The following is a 13,394-nucleotide window of genomic DNA, read 5'->3' as shown; positions in this document are numbered from 1 at the left end:
CTGTGAACGTGGCAGGTACAAGAAAGTTGCTCCTTCCTCTTCAGAATGGGAAAAGGCAAAATCTCTTTTACCCTGCTTGAAAAAGTTATTTGATCTCACTGAGTTATTTTCTGGTATATTATATCCAACTGCAAACTTATTTTTCAAAGGCTTCCGTGAGATTAAGTTCTTGCTTACCAATTGGCGCTATAGTGATGATCTCACTATTAGTAGTATGGCAACTTCTATGATTTTTAAGTTTGGGAAGTGTTGGAAGAAGTCTAATGTTACTTTTGCTATTTCAAGTGTTCTTATCCTTGGTTCAAGAGAAAAATTGTAGAATTTTACTTGAGGAAGGTATATAAAAATTCCTATCAAGATGAACTTAACAAATTTAATTGTGTTATGAGGAAGATGTATGAATGCTATGCTACTGGTAATCTTTCATCTTCAAAGAGTAATGCAACTGCACCTTCATGAAAGGTGGATCTATTTATGGACAGTATAGATGAGAAACTTGATAGCTACTTATATGACACACATGACCTTGATGATGATGCAAATGACTTGGATAAGTACTTGGCAGAACCACCATTAAAGATTACCTAAGCCAATTAGCATACATTTGATATTTTAGCATGGTGGAAGGGAGGGATGAGTATCCTATTCTTTGGTTGCTTGCTCATGATGTGCTTGCCATGCAAGTGTCAACAGTAGCTTCTGAATCGGCTTTTAGTGCTGGTGGCCGTGTCGTTGATCCATATCGCTCTCGTCTTGATCCTGAGATGGTACAAGCACTGATTTGCACCAAAGATTGGATAGTTGTAGCAAGAAAAGGTGACAATTTAAACTTTTACTAGATTGGATAGTTGTAGCAAGAAAAGGTGACAATCTAAACTTTTACTCATGTAAAGTCTATCTTTTACTAATGTACCTACCTTGACATTTTAGGTTCTAAAAATGTTTCTTCATTGGTCGTTGATCTTAACGTTCTTGAGGCTATTGCCAATAATATGATGCTTGAGGTATAAAATATAAATTGTATAACTACTTCTATTTTTTGTCCTCATCGTGCAAAAAGACTTGCTTGAGATTTGTTGAATAATTTTCCTACAAAACAATAGGACAAAGACTTTGCAAGTGATGATGATAAACTTGAGGTTGAGCTGTAGGCCGCCAAACAAAGTGAAGAAAGATGAAATTCCAAAGTGATGAGTTTGTGTTGTGCTTGATCCCAAAATATTTGTGTCGGTGATATGGGAACCGGGGGTCCCCGAGTCCGGAGGCCAAGACAACAGAGTGCCATGTGGTGCCCTCCCTTGGGGATTATCTCCCTGAGGTCCGAGAAGATCAAGTCTCGGGAGAGGTTGCTCGGGGCAATGAACAGTTATCCTCGAGCACCCGAGTTTCCCGATGACCTGAGAAGACCAAGTTCCGGGAGAGGGTACTCGGGGCCATGAACAGTGGTCCCTGAGTACCCGAGTTCCCCGATGACCCGAGCAGTCACAGTTCCGAGAGAGGGCGCTCGGGGCTATGAACGGTGGTCCTCGAGTACCTGAGTTCCCCGAGGACCAAGAAAGGGAATATCCGGGAGAGAGTACTCGAGGCTATGAACAGTAGTCCTCGAGCACTCACAGTTCCCCGAGGACCTGAGAAGTCCTTCGCCGGTGGTCCCCACAAGAGCTCAGCGGTGAGGTGTCAATTGGTGAGAGGTCCGATGCTGCATTTAAGAGTGCGCATGGCCTGGCACTTCCAACCGCTCCCCCCATGCTTGCTGTCAGCCACCTGCCACTCCCTGACAGGGAGGCGTGGGGACATTTAATGCGGCGGGTCCCATCACGCGTCATCCGGCACGCCTCGGGATAACGTCGCAGGGCTCGAGGCATATCGCCTGCCTCTCTGCTGTGTCAGGTTCGCTCTGACCGGGCGAGCGCGCGGGGTTGCTCGGTGGCTGCCCGGTGGGCCCTCCCTGCAGCACCTGCTGAAAAGCGGAATGATTATGACAAGATCGGACGGGGGCACGTTTTCAACCCCCCGTCACATCAAACTTCAGTCCATGATGGTTGCTTTCCATTTATGGCGCCTTGGAACTCGTACCATCCTTTATGAGCATGCTAATCGCCCCGACGGGTATAAAAGGAGGGCGGGCTCCCTGGAGAAAAGGAATCGAACGATCGAGCTCACTGCAGACCACATAGGAGACAACGGCTTCTTCAGGACCGAGACAGGCTGACGAAGAACAAGAAGCACGAAGCTCTAGACTTAGACAAAAACCTTTGTAACACGAGAGATCCTCAGAGAGGTATTTCCAGAGCATTTATAGCATACACATAGGAGTAGGGTATTACGCTCCGTGTGGCCCGAACCTGTCTAAAATCCCCAGAGCATTTATTTCCTCCTGCATCCGATCATCCGTCCCACGTGCATCTCATTTACTCCTATTTATTTCATATACGAGGTAGATTCAGAATCATCCCTCCGGCCGAATCTCAAAGGGGTCCCTCCGGATCCCTGCTTGTGGAGTTCATCCTCCGACAATTTGTGTTATCATATAAGATATATTGATATGTCATATAATCGTATAGATTGTAGTCATGTCATATATGAGTATATGACTTCGTTGAACTTATCATATGCGATGTTTAACTTGTGAGCTACATTTTTGGTGTTTCTATCCAGAATTAACGATTCCCGATCGATATCGATATACTATTGATCCGATAATACCTATATAATCATACCGTATTCGTTTCCGACACTACCGCTCTCAATTATATTTCTAAGAAAAAATACGGAAACAAAAATAGTTATAGCATTTTTCGACTGTTTTCGACCGTTTTCATCTCTATTGATTGCCAAGAATCCTAGCTGCAAGGGTTAACAAAGATCTACATATGTGAGTGCATCTAATATCTGCATGCACGTGACATTGACACGCTGGCGGGTGTGTTAATGTGTGCGTGTACATAACTTGTAGATTCGTATTTGCAAATAAAACTAACAATGATTTTCTACAGGTATACATATTTACAAGCTAAGTCTTTCGGTGACCGTTCAAAAGGGCAGTTAATTTAACTAGTTACTTTGACAGCGACAGGCGTAAATAAAAATTTGTAATTAACTCGCTCAACGCCGCGACGGTTCTTGCCATCCATCTGCCAAGTACCGTTACATAAAAAACAGATAAAATAGGCACATAATTAATGACAAAGCGTAACATGTCTATCATTTATTATCATTTATGATAATAATAACGGATCAAATTATAACTCATCATCAATAACAAATCATCAGTGACGAATTAACCTAAAGCAGTTATTGGTGATAGGTCAAAACTTGACCCGTCACCAATAACAACTAGTGAGTAACAGGTCATCGTAGATCAATCACGAGTGACGAGTAAGTTTTGACCTATCACCAATGATAAACTTATCAGTAACGGGTCTCATAAGCCAGTCATTAGTGACGGATCAAATTGTGACCCGTCACTAATTACCAGCATGCCTTTCCGGTTAAACAAGTGCATGTAGTCATATACTACTAAGAATTTTTACCAATAAAGTATTACCAATAAGATCAAAGTAGCTGCCATAGATGAAATCAGGATTCTTTTTTAATAGATCAAATAGAAGCACTTAAGATGATAATGGTTAATGCTACCTATTATTGATAACAATAATATATGAGATATTACCAACATATTTTTATTTTTATTTTATTTTTTCTCATCTCAGTAGCACTAGAATAAGAATCATTGTACATTTCTACTCAAGTTCGATGTAAGCCGTGATAGCTATGGATATAAACACGTGTTACAAAAATTATGCAGAAACTTTCGAGGCAAGAACTCAATCTTCCAAGCCGTTTTTGGCCTAAAAAAATTTGCTGAACTCGACAAAGTGGGGAGAAACAGATGTAACTTTTTTCTGTAGATATCCATAGATTAAAAAAAATGTCAAAATCGAAATCTCTATATAAAAATTATGCCTATTTTACCGACAACACTCTAGATTAACTGATTTATATATCTATCGTACCATAAATATGAGTGACGAGTTATAACTATGACCCATCAGTTATAAGTATCATAAGTAACACTCATAAATAAAATCATTATCATAAGTGATGGATCACAGTTATGACTAGTCACTTATAACCTTCGGTAAAAAGGTTAAAAAAATAAAATATCTGTCTCCCTTTAGAAGGCATGCAAGGGTGAGGTGGTAAGTGAGTACGCGCGTGAGGCTAGGTCACAGGTTCGATTTCGTTGTAACACATAGTATAAAACATCATCGGAAATATATGGCTTGAAATTTGACTCTCTTTCTCTCTCAATCTCTCCCGTCATTAGTGACGTGCGCAGGCAGCAAAACAAGCAAGCCTCGCGATTGACCGGTCAGGAGAGGACACCGTAAATTACTGTGCAAAGCTTGACTAGCTGAGTTGACCTTTGTACATAGATTAGCAAACGTGATCGACTTGTCACCGAGGCAGAAAACACGAGTGAAATTTCACATGTAGCAAGGTCAGGGCGACACTGTCCCAACACGTACGTGGTCATGGCCGGCCAAGATGTTCGAGGTCGTTGTTCCTCGAAACCTCGCAATTGTCTGCTTTAGATCAAGCCTCGTGGCACCATGACGGAGGAGGACGCCGACGAGGTTAACTGTGAGCTCATGGAGCGCCTCAACAGTATTGGGAAGGCGTACCTGACGCACATGGCGGTCGGCTACAGGTTCGTGCTACGGTTCGCGGTCGGTTCGTCGCTGCAGGAAGAGTGGCATGTCCGAAGTGCGTGGGAGCTCATCAAGAAGACGACCAGTGAGATCTTGAAGGAGTAGTATAAGCAAGTATATATAAAACATATCTATAGTGCATGATGACTTATTTGTATATATTGAGATGTTTAGTTCTTTGTTGTTTCGCCGAAAGGTGGAATAAAGTTGATATTTTTGTTGAATAATCGGGTGCCAGTATGTTTAACCAAGAACAGAGTATGTACAATTCATCAGGCACTGTTAAAAGGGAAACGCAGCTAACATTTGCAGCGTGCATATTTTTGCTCAATTCCTGCCGTGATTGATCTGTTTCCTACAAAATTTCTTTAAAATTCCAGCATTCCAAACAATATAGGAATGCACGTTTTTCCAGCACGCAGACGCGTGCACGGAATGTTTTACTGATTGCAATATTGGACCGTGTTAGGTCACGGGCTTACAAGTTCTATATCTCACATGCAATGTACTAGTCCTAAATGAATCTATCTTACACAGATTACAACAGTGACGTATCGCATCCATACACATATTGCACAGTAGAGAAATACTTTCGACTCTCATGTGTAGTTACTCCCACCTACGATACACCATGCAAAGGCTTCCTTGCACAATATAAATTGTACATCACAAAAAGGTTCTATAAATGACCATGTTTTACGTATTTGCCGACAGACTAAATAGCCTAGAAGTTCAAAAAGGGACATCAGACTTGAACAATCGGTGGGACATACCACCAGTTGACATATCTGTTACCTTCAAACAATCGGTGTTCGTCGGCCTCCCCTCTGTGTCGGGGAAGGTGAACCCTAAAACTCTAAACAACCCCTAACCCTAATCGTCAAAATTCCATTAAATCTAGGTGGCTACCCCAACATTCTTTATTTAGAGAAGTAATAGTAGCCAAAAATGGGATAATAACATTTTTTTTGACATCAATCGCCCTTTCCATAAGATGTCTATGTATCTTTTTCTTAGTCATCTCCCGATTATATTTTTGAGCTTTTGTTAGATCTAAGGTGACTTCAATTTACCAAAACTGATAATTTATTAAGAAAGAGTGAGCAAACAATTTTTTTAATTGAGACTAATAAGCGATCAACTTCGGTTCGTGTAGAAGCAAGGGTATGTACATACCTATCTACCAACTATTTCTGTTCAAACCCAAGATTCTGCCGGGCTTGAAAAATTGTAGGCTTTACTGGCCTATAGCCCAGCAAATCCCCATTTCTCGAGCATGAACCTGAAGCTCAGTCTAACAAAGAAGCTGGCCTCCAAGGTCCGGCAACAGGGGCGGGCGTACATTAGGGCATGGGTGTATAGGTCTACACCGAAATATTTTTATAAAAATTTGACTAAAATGGATTGGCATTGAATGCCAAGGTTGTTTGCAGTTTTCAGCTGTTGAGTTTGCACTTGGCAACCTGCATAATTCTTTGCTACTCTAACTTTACTCAGCACTCTGTTTCTTGAGAGTCATCCTGGAATAGCACATGAGCTAGACCGCAATGGTTGTGTTTCAACGTAAGAGTCGAGAATTCAACTACTTCAATCTAGTCAATGCATTTTCTAAAATTTACAGGCTGATCTGCCCAATGCCCAAATATACAAAGCTCCTAGTGACCCAACCCAACTCCTGTGCAACTACTTTCCAGTGGCCTAACGCTCAAACCTTGACTCCTGAAGACCTAAAGGTGCGCACACAAGTCATGACCCTCAGTAGAGTGGAGGCAGCGCTCAATGGAGGGGCAAAGGGAAATGGCGCAACCGCAATGAGGCATGGCTGTGGGACCGAGGCACGACGGGGTGGCGCAACCAAGCGGGGCATGATGGCACGATTGCGGCGGGGCAAGGCGAGGCTATGCGACCACGGTGAGTATCAGCTTCTGGACACGATAGTCTAATTGCTCACTACTTAGTATCTTGAATGCTTGTTTTAATTTGGAAAATGCAAGTTATGCAAATTGTAAAAAAATTAAAAAAATCAATAGAAAGACTATTAATTTCAAAAGATGAAGAACCGTAAAGTTGTATTGTAATTTCAATTTTGTTTTGTAGTTCTTTTATTTTAGTTGAGATGCTGTCATTGTTATAAACAATTGTACCTTAGATCTTATCATTGTTATTGAACATATTTTTTTGAACTATGTATATCTATTGTTAAAATATTAGGATCGCCACTGTATGGCCATACTATAGAAAAAGACATCTAGGCATGTTTGTTTTAGCTTTTGTCAGCTTGTGCTACAAATAACCAGGTTCTTGAAATCAATTCGCAGAATCTGCTTTTATTTACTATTTGAATCCATAAGCTGGTTTGAAGCTGCTTTTGTGGATTCTGGGAGGTGATGTCTTGAGATTGACACTAGGGGCACTACATATCTTATACACTTAATCTACATTTAATGTCAATCTATAATTTGCTTTTGGAGAATAATAAGCTTTTCCAATACAAAGCCACAATCAGGAATTGTTTTCCAAAAACGAAAGCTCAAACAAACAAATCCAGACTCGAAAGCTAGGGACCAAGACACGGGGGACTAAAGGGAGTCCTGGCCAGCCATTGAATGATGCTTCATTCAAATTTACGTCTCCATATAAAATATAAAAAAATCTTTATTTTGTACCCGCCGAGAACTGTTTCTTGGTAGATGGCTCCATGGACGATAAAAATTTCTGGCGCCTGAATTCAACAAAAAAAAACATTTGGTCACGTCGTGAATGTGATGGATTCTGTCTTTCCTGCAAGAGTACGATATGGCTGTACACTTGACCTGGCCGAGATGATCTGATTCTCAACACAACGCTATAGCTTACGGCTCTAGTTAAACAGAGCAACCAATAATCAATATTCGATTTCATGCCCTTGTGAACGGGAGCTTGTAATTTTCTCCGGTCTTATATGCACGTTTAACTAATCGATCACGTTTAATCCGATGGACGACTCAGCTCATGCTTGCGTCATCCAAACTAGCTAAACTCGGCTACTGAATTATTCCTACCTACCTCACCGTTACCGGCCTTCTAGTTGCAGCAAGGAGATCAGAAACGAGAACGTAGTAAAAAGGTGATTTCTGTCGGTAGGAAATTTCGCTGCAGGTGACCGAATATTATTAAGTTATAAAATCAACTGACAAGATCAAGCAGCTGATCGTCGACGATGTCGTCGGGTTGCGGCTGCTAGCTTTCTAGATTCTAGCTTCAACACTTTTGACTTATATTTGTAGCTAGGGTTAATTCGACCTTCCCTTCCGTATATCGTGGCAAAGTAAAGTTGGAAACGGCAAACGGTGAACAAACACTTCTCCTCATATGGATTTATACACACTTAACAGTACGTACGACTAGACTGTTATTATTGGAACTAGGTAGTACAATTGACACAGTACTTTAACTCATGTTGAATTTTGAAGCACTTGTCGATAAATACTTTTTTAATAATAAAAAAAAGTTTGAGCTTTTTACATTATGTGATATATATAACCATTGTTTATTATTATGTTATCTCAGCTCATAGCTGAAAGTTTAAAGTAAATAAAATTATAAAAGACCACACAAATGTAAATCATCGATTACATAGTTTAGGACTAAACCGCCATCTATTCTTGGTGAAGAATTTAATGGCCACCACCTCCAATATTTGGCATAACATGATTATATTTTCTCTCTCGATTTCCGTCTACATCAATCTTCAGAATCTCAGTCAGTAAATAACCTGAAAAGTACCTACACAAAAGAAATTATTGTTTTCTTATCAAAAGCAATATCATTATAGCATAGTCAAATTGTAGAGGAGACTAGCCACCCCAACCAAAATTCTTTTTTTTTCTTGCCTATAAGTCACCTAGAATATCTCTATGTTTGTTAATGTCTAGAGCTACTATGACTATCCGCCATAAACTACTACAGAAATAGTCTTATATGCTGGCCCATCACTGCCGGTTTCTTACGAGCCAATAATGATGGAATGTCACTGCCGGTTCGTATCAAGGGCTAGCACTAAAAAGCCATTCAGAACCGATAATGAAACTTGATAATCACTACCGGTTCGTGTTATGAGCCGGAAGTGAAACCTTGACTCAGCAGGGATAGTCAAAGTTTCATTACCGGCTCTAGCCATGAGCCAGAAGTGATAATGGATGATAGCTTATTTTAAAAAATTTATAACTTTTTCATACGAAATCGAATAGGGACAAACTTTATATCAAAACTATAGCCATCGACGAGATCTACAACTTTGTAGTTGATTTTTTTTAATTTGATGTCATTTAGATATCCAAATAATCGTTTGAAGTTTCAGACAAAAGACGTTAAAAGGATTGCATATGCTAATGGTATCACTAGTACTTCTGTGGTGAGATAGTAAAGACGTATTGCGCGAGTTGAGAGGTTTCAGGTTTGAGTACCACGAACCACACGCGTATGTATTTCGCGCGGGCATGGGGGTTCCTCGGGTGTAAAAAAAATATAATTTTTTAATTTTTTTCAACCCTAAAAAGATCGATTCGGCGCCCGACTGTCACTGTTGGCTAAAGCCTTCAACCAGTGATAGTCAACTATCACCGCCAGTTGAAGCCTTCAGCCGACAGTGATAACCTCTTCACCATTGGTCCCCAGTCTGACAATAAAAGTCGGGGACTATCACTACCCATTGTCCACTGTCGGCTCTAAAACTGGTAGTGAAACCCCTTTATGGACCGGCAGTGAAGGGGTTTTTTTAGTAGTGATAATAAGTTAGCAAAGTGACACTAAAAGAAAAGATGTCGAATACTTTCATTGTGGTTGCAAAAGCTGCATTTTAGGCTGCCATTCTAATTTCTTCTGATCAAATTATCTTTGATCAAAATTACTCATCTTCCTAAATACCACAAGAAGATCTTTATTTTGAGTGAGAGCTTAAGTTTGCACAACCATTTATTTAAGAATGTAATGGGCTTTCTAATCATCTATTTATACATGGAATGGACCGAAAACTCTCATTCACATGTAGTCCCTATTTAAATATGTCACGTTCATCGGAGAGGTTAATATCACTAACTTCGACACTAGATTGTGCCAGCCAATTAGTTTTTCTCCAATGATTGGTTAGCGGAAGGAGATGTTTGGGGGTATTGTTCTCATCAATTCCGCAACTGTATCACGTTGCCTCCCAGCAAAGAAATATAGTTGAGGGTATTGCTCACTAAGGGGCATATTCTCTCACTACAACAGAAATAGCCATCCGAGCTAAGTCATCAGTGTTGGCTAGGATAGAACCAGCAATGATGAAGTATCAATGCTGGTTGATATATACCCATACTCGATCATTGGTTGAGCCAGATTGAACCGGCAATGATACTCAATATTAGTGACAGCTCTTGGAATAAATTAACACTGATACTTCAGTGCCAGCTGGTAACCATGAGCCAGCACTAATAAGTGTACAGTCTATAAACGCCTTTTTCTCCCCAAGCGTGAACAGAACATAGAGATGCTCTGTTCTACTCGACTCCCGCCATTTGTGCCCAGCCTTGCACTTTGAGACTTCAAAATTAGGAGGAATCTACGTGACAAAAATGCTCCAAGGTTAGTAAGATGATTTACATTTCATTTTTACCTATATTTACTTGCTAGATTGCTCTAGGTTTGAAAGTATGTGATTGCTCCATGTGATGAATTTTAGGAGGACCTAGAGCTCCAATTGAGCTCTAATTGAGTAAGAATTACAATTTTCTCATTGTAGGACACATAGAGATGATCTACGACTTTTCATTTGTGGCTAGATTTTTTTTCTCGATTGCTCTAGATTTGAAAGTATGTGATTATGCCATGATGACCTAGATATGCAATTTTCTAGTAGTGATTTAAGAAAAATGTTAAAATCAGCTCTAAATAGATTAAAACCTAGCTCCAATTTTTTATAGTGAATTAGTAAAAAAGATTAAAATCATCTCTAAATAGATCAACATATTGAATATGAATATTATGCTGTAGGGATGGCACATCCAGCCGCTAGTCCTAAGCGGACGTGGCAGTATTTAGAAGGTGGGTCCTCCGACCCGAACCAAGTGCCGAAAGGTGATGGGCCATCTAACATGGAGCAATCAATATACGAGATAATCTGATAAATTAGATGTGCATTTTAAAATATTGAATGGTTATCAGTTCAATGGTTTTTTAATGATTGCTAAAACGTAATGGTAATAAAAAATTTACAGATGGATCGAACATGGATGTACAAGGCTGACTGTCATGGCCCAAAGTTCTTTCTAGGCGTGGATGCTTTTTTTAGGGCTGCCGTGGCATACATGAAACAAAAAAACAAGCATGATGATCACTATATATGTTGTTCATGTGTTGATTGCAAGAATAAGAAGCAGTTCTCAAGCACAGAGTGGATCTGTGCATACTTGTTTCACATAGGTTTCAAGCCTGGCTATATCTGCTGGACTGAGCATGGTGAACATGAGGAGGTTATGCATGAAGAGCAGCCCATAGTCGAGGAAGACAGAGGCAATGATATGACAACTGACGAAGATATCGATATATTGGCGTTCGAAGATACTTTTATTAGCAGCGATGATGACGACCTAGACAAAATGTTGTGCAATGCAGAGGGAAACTTCACCAATTGTAGACAACATGAAAAGTTCTAGCGCATGATAGAGGACTATAAAACACCGGTGTTCTCAGGCTGTAAGAAATAGCACAACAAGCTGCATGTTGTGCTGATATAGCTGCAAATGAAGTGTAGCAATGGTTGGTCTAATAAAGGCTTCAATGAGTTGTTATGATTCTTTAGGGACTTTCTTCCAGAAGGTGGCAAGTTGTCTAAAAGCACGCACCGCACCAAGCAGATTGTTTGCCCGTTAGGGTTGTAAGTAGAGAAAATACATGCATGTCGAAACAACTATATATTGTATCGCAATAGGGATGCAGACTTGGAAGTGTGTTACGTTTGCGGTGCATCACAATACAAGCGCAACGTTGATGATATTGATAGCGATGACATATGGGAGAAGAATAAGGATAAAATACCCCTGCTAAGATGGTTTGATATTTCCATATAATCTTCAGTCTAAAGCGATTGTTTACCAACAAAGCGAATGTCAAGTTGATACGATGGCATGCCGAAGGGTGCAAGAAAGACGGAATGCTTAGACACTCTACTGATGGAATGCAATAGAGGAACTTTGATACAAAATACAGGGAATTTAAAGCTTAAGTGTGGAATATAAGATTCAGGTTAAGTACGGATGGGATGAATCCTTTTGGCAACATGAGCAATAGTCATAGCACTTGGCCCGTGACTCTCTGTATCTACAATCTTCCATCTTGGCTATATATGAAGTGGAAGTTCCTTATGATGCCTTTGCTGATCAGTGGGCCAAACCAATTGGGCAAAGATATTGATATGTATCTCCAACCATTGCTTGAAGATCTCCTTGTACTGTGGAAAGATGGCGTACAGGTGTGGGATGAATACAAACATGAGCATTTCACCCTACGCGCAATGTCGTTCGTATCGATCCAAGATTATCCTGCTCTTGCTACTCTATTGGGACAAAATTTAAATGGCTACAATGGATGTGTATGGTGCTAAGATGAAATAGAGGGGATGTGGCTAAAAAATTGTAAGAAAATGATCTACATGGGTCACCGTAGGTTTCTATACCTGGATCACCCATACTGCATGAATAAAAGAGTTTTTAACGGGACAATGGAGACTCATCGAGCTCCGAAAGTTCACACTATGGAATAGGTATATAAGATGGTAAAGATCTTAGAGTTGTCCTTGGAAAGGGGAAAGGCAGTACAAAATTCATAGCTAGAAAACTCGCTCCTATGTTTAAAAAGAGATCAATTTTTTGGAACCTACCTTATTGGAATCACTTGATGGTCTGACATGCAATCGATGTCATGCATGTGGAGAAGAGCATATTTGACAGCTTGATTGGTACCTTAGTAGATATACTTGGCAAAACAAAAGATACACTCAATGCACAATTAGACCTGAAAGATATGAAGGTAAGGAAAATTCTACATCCTAAAATCCTAGGCAACAGGACAAACAAACTTCCCATGACTTGCTACACCTTGAGCAAGGAAGAGAAGATTAAGCTCTACAGTTTCTTGCATGGAATCAAAGTTCTGACTGGTTATTCCTCCAACGTAAAGAGATTAGTGAACATGAGAACTTTGAAGTTAGTTGGCATGAAGTCCCATGATTATCACATGATGATGATATAGGTTCTTGCTATTGCAATTAGAGGTACTCTACCAAATAAGGCCCGAGACCCAATCATAGAGTCGTGTTCATTTTTCGATGCAATTTCACTGATGGTCATCCATCCAAGCAAACTAACAAAGCTGCAGGAAGACGTGGTCCATATTATATGCCAGCTTGAGAGTATTTTTCCTCCATCATTTTTTGACATAATGCCCCATCTCATTGTTCATATCATGCATGAAATAAAGTACCTTGGTCCCGTATTTTTGCATCAGATGTATCATTTTGAAAGGTTCATGTTAGTTCTGAAGAAATTTGTTCGTAACCGAGATCGACCGGAAGGTTGCATGGCCCAAGGTTGGGAAACAGAGAAGGTCATTGAGTTCGTCGTCGACTACATGGATCTAAAACCAATTGTTAAGCTTGTATCT

The sequence above is a fragment of the Phragmites australis genome, chromosome 18 (assembly GCF_958298935.1).
Source record: "Phragmites australis chromosome 18, lpPhrAust1.1, whole genome shotgun sequence".
NCBI classification, from domain to species: Eukaryota; Viridiplantae; Streptophyta; class Magnoliopsida; order Poales; family Poaceae; genus Phragmites; species Phragmites australis.
This window is presented reverse-complemented; position numbering follows the sequence as displayed.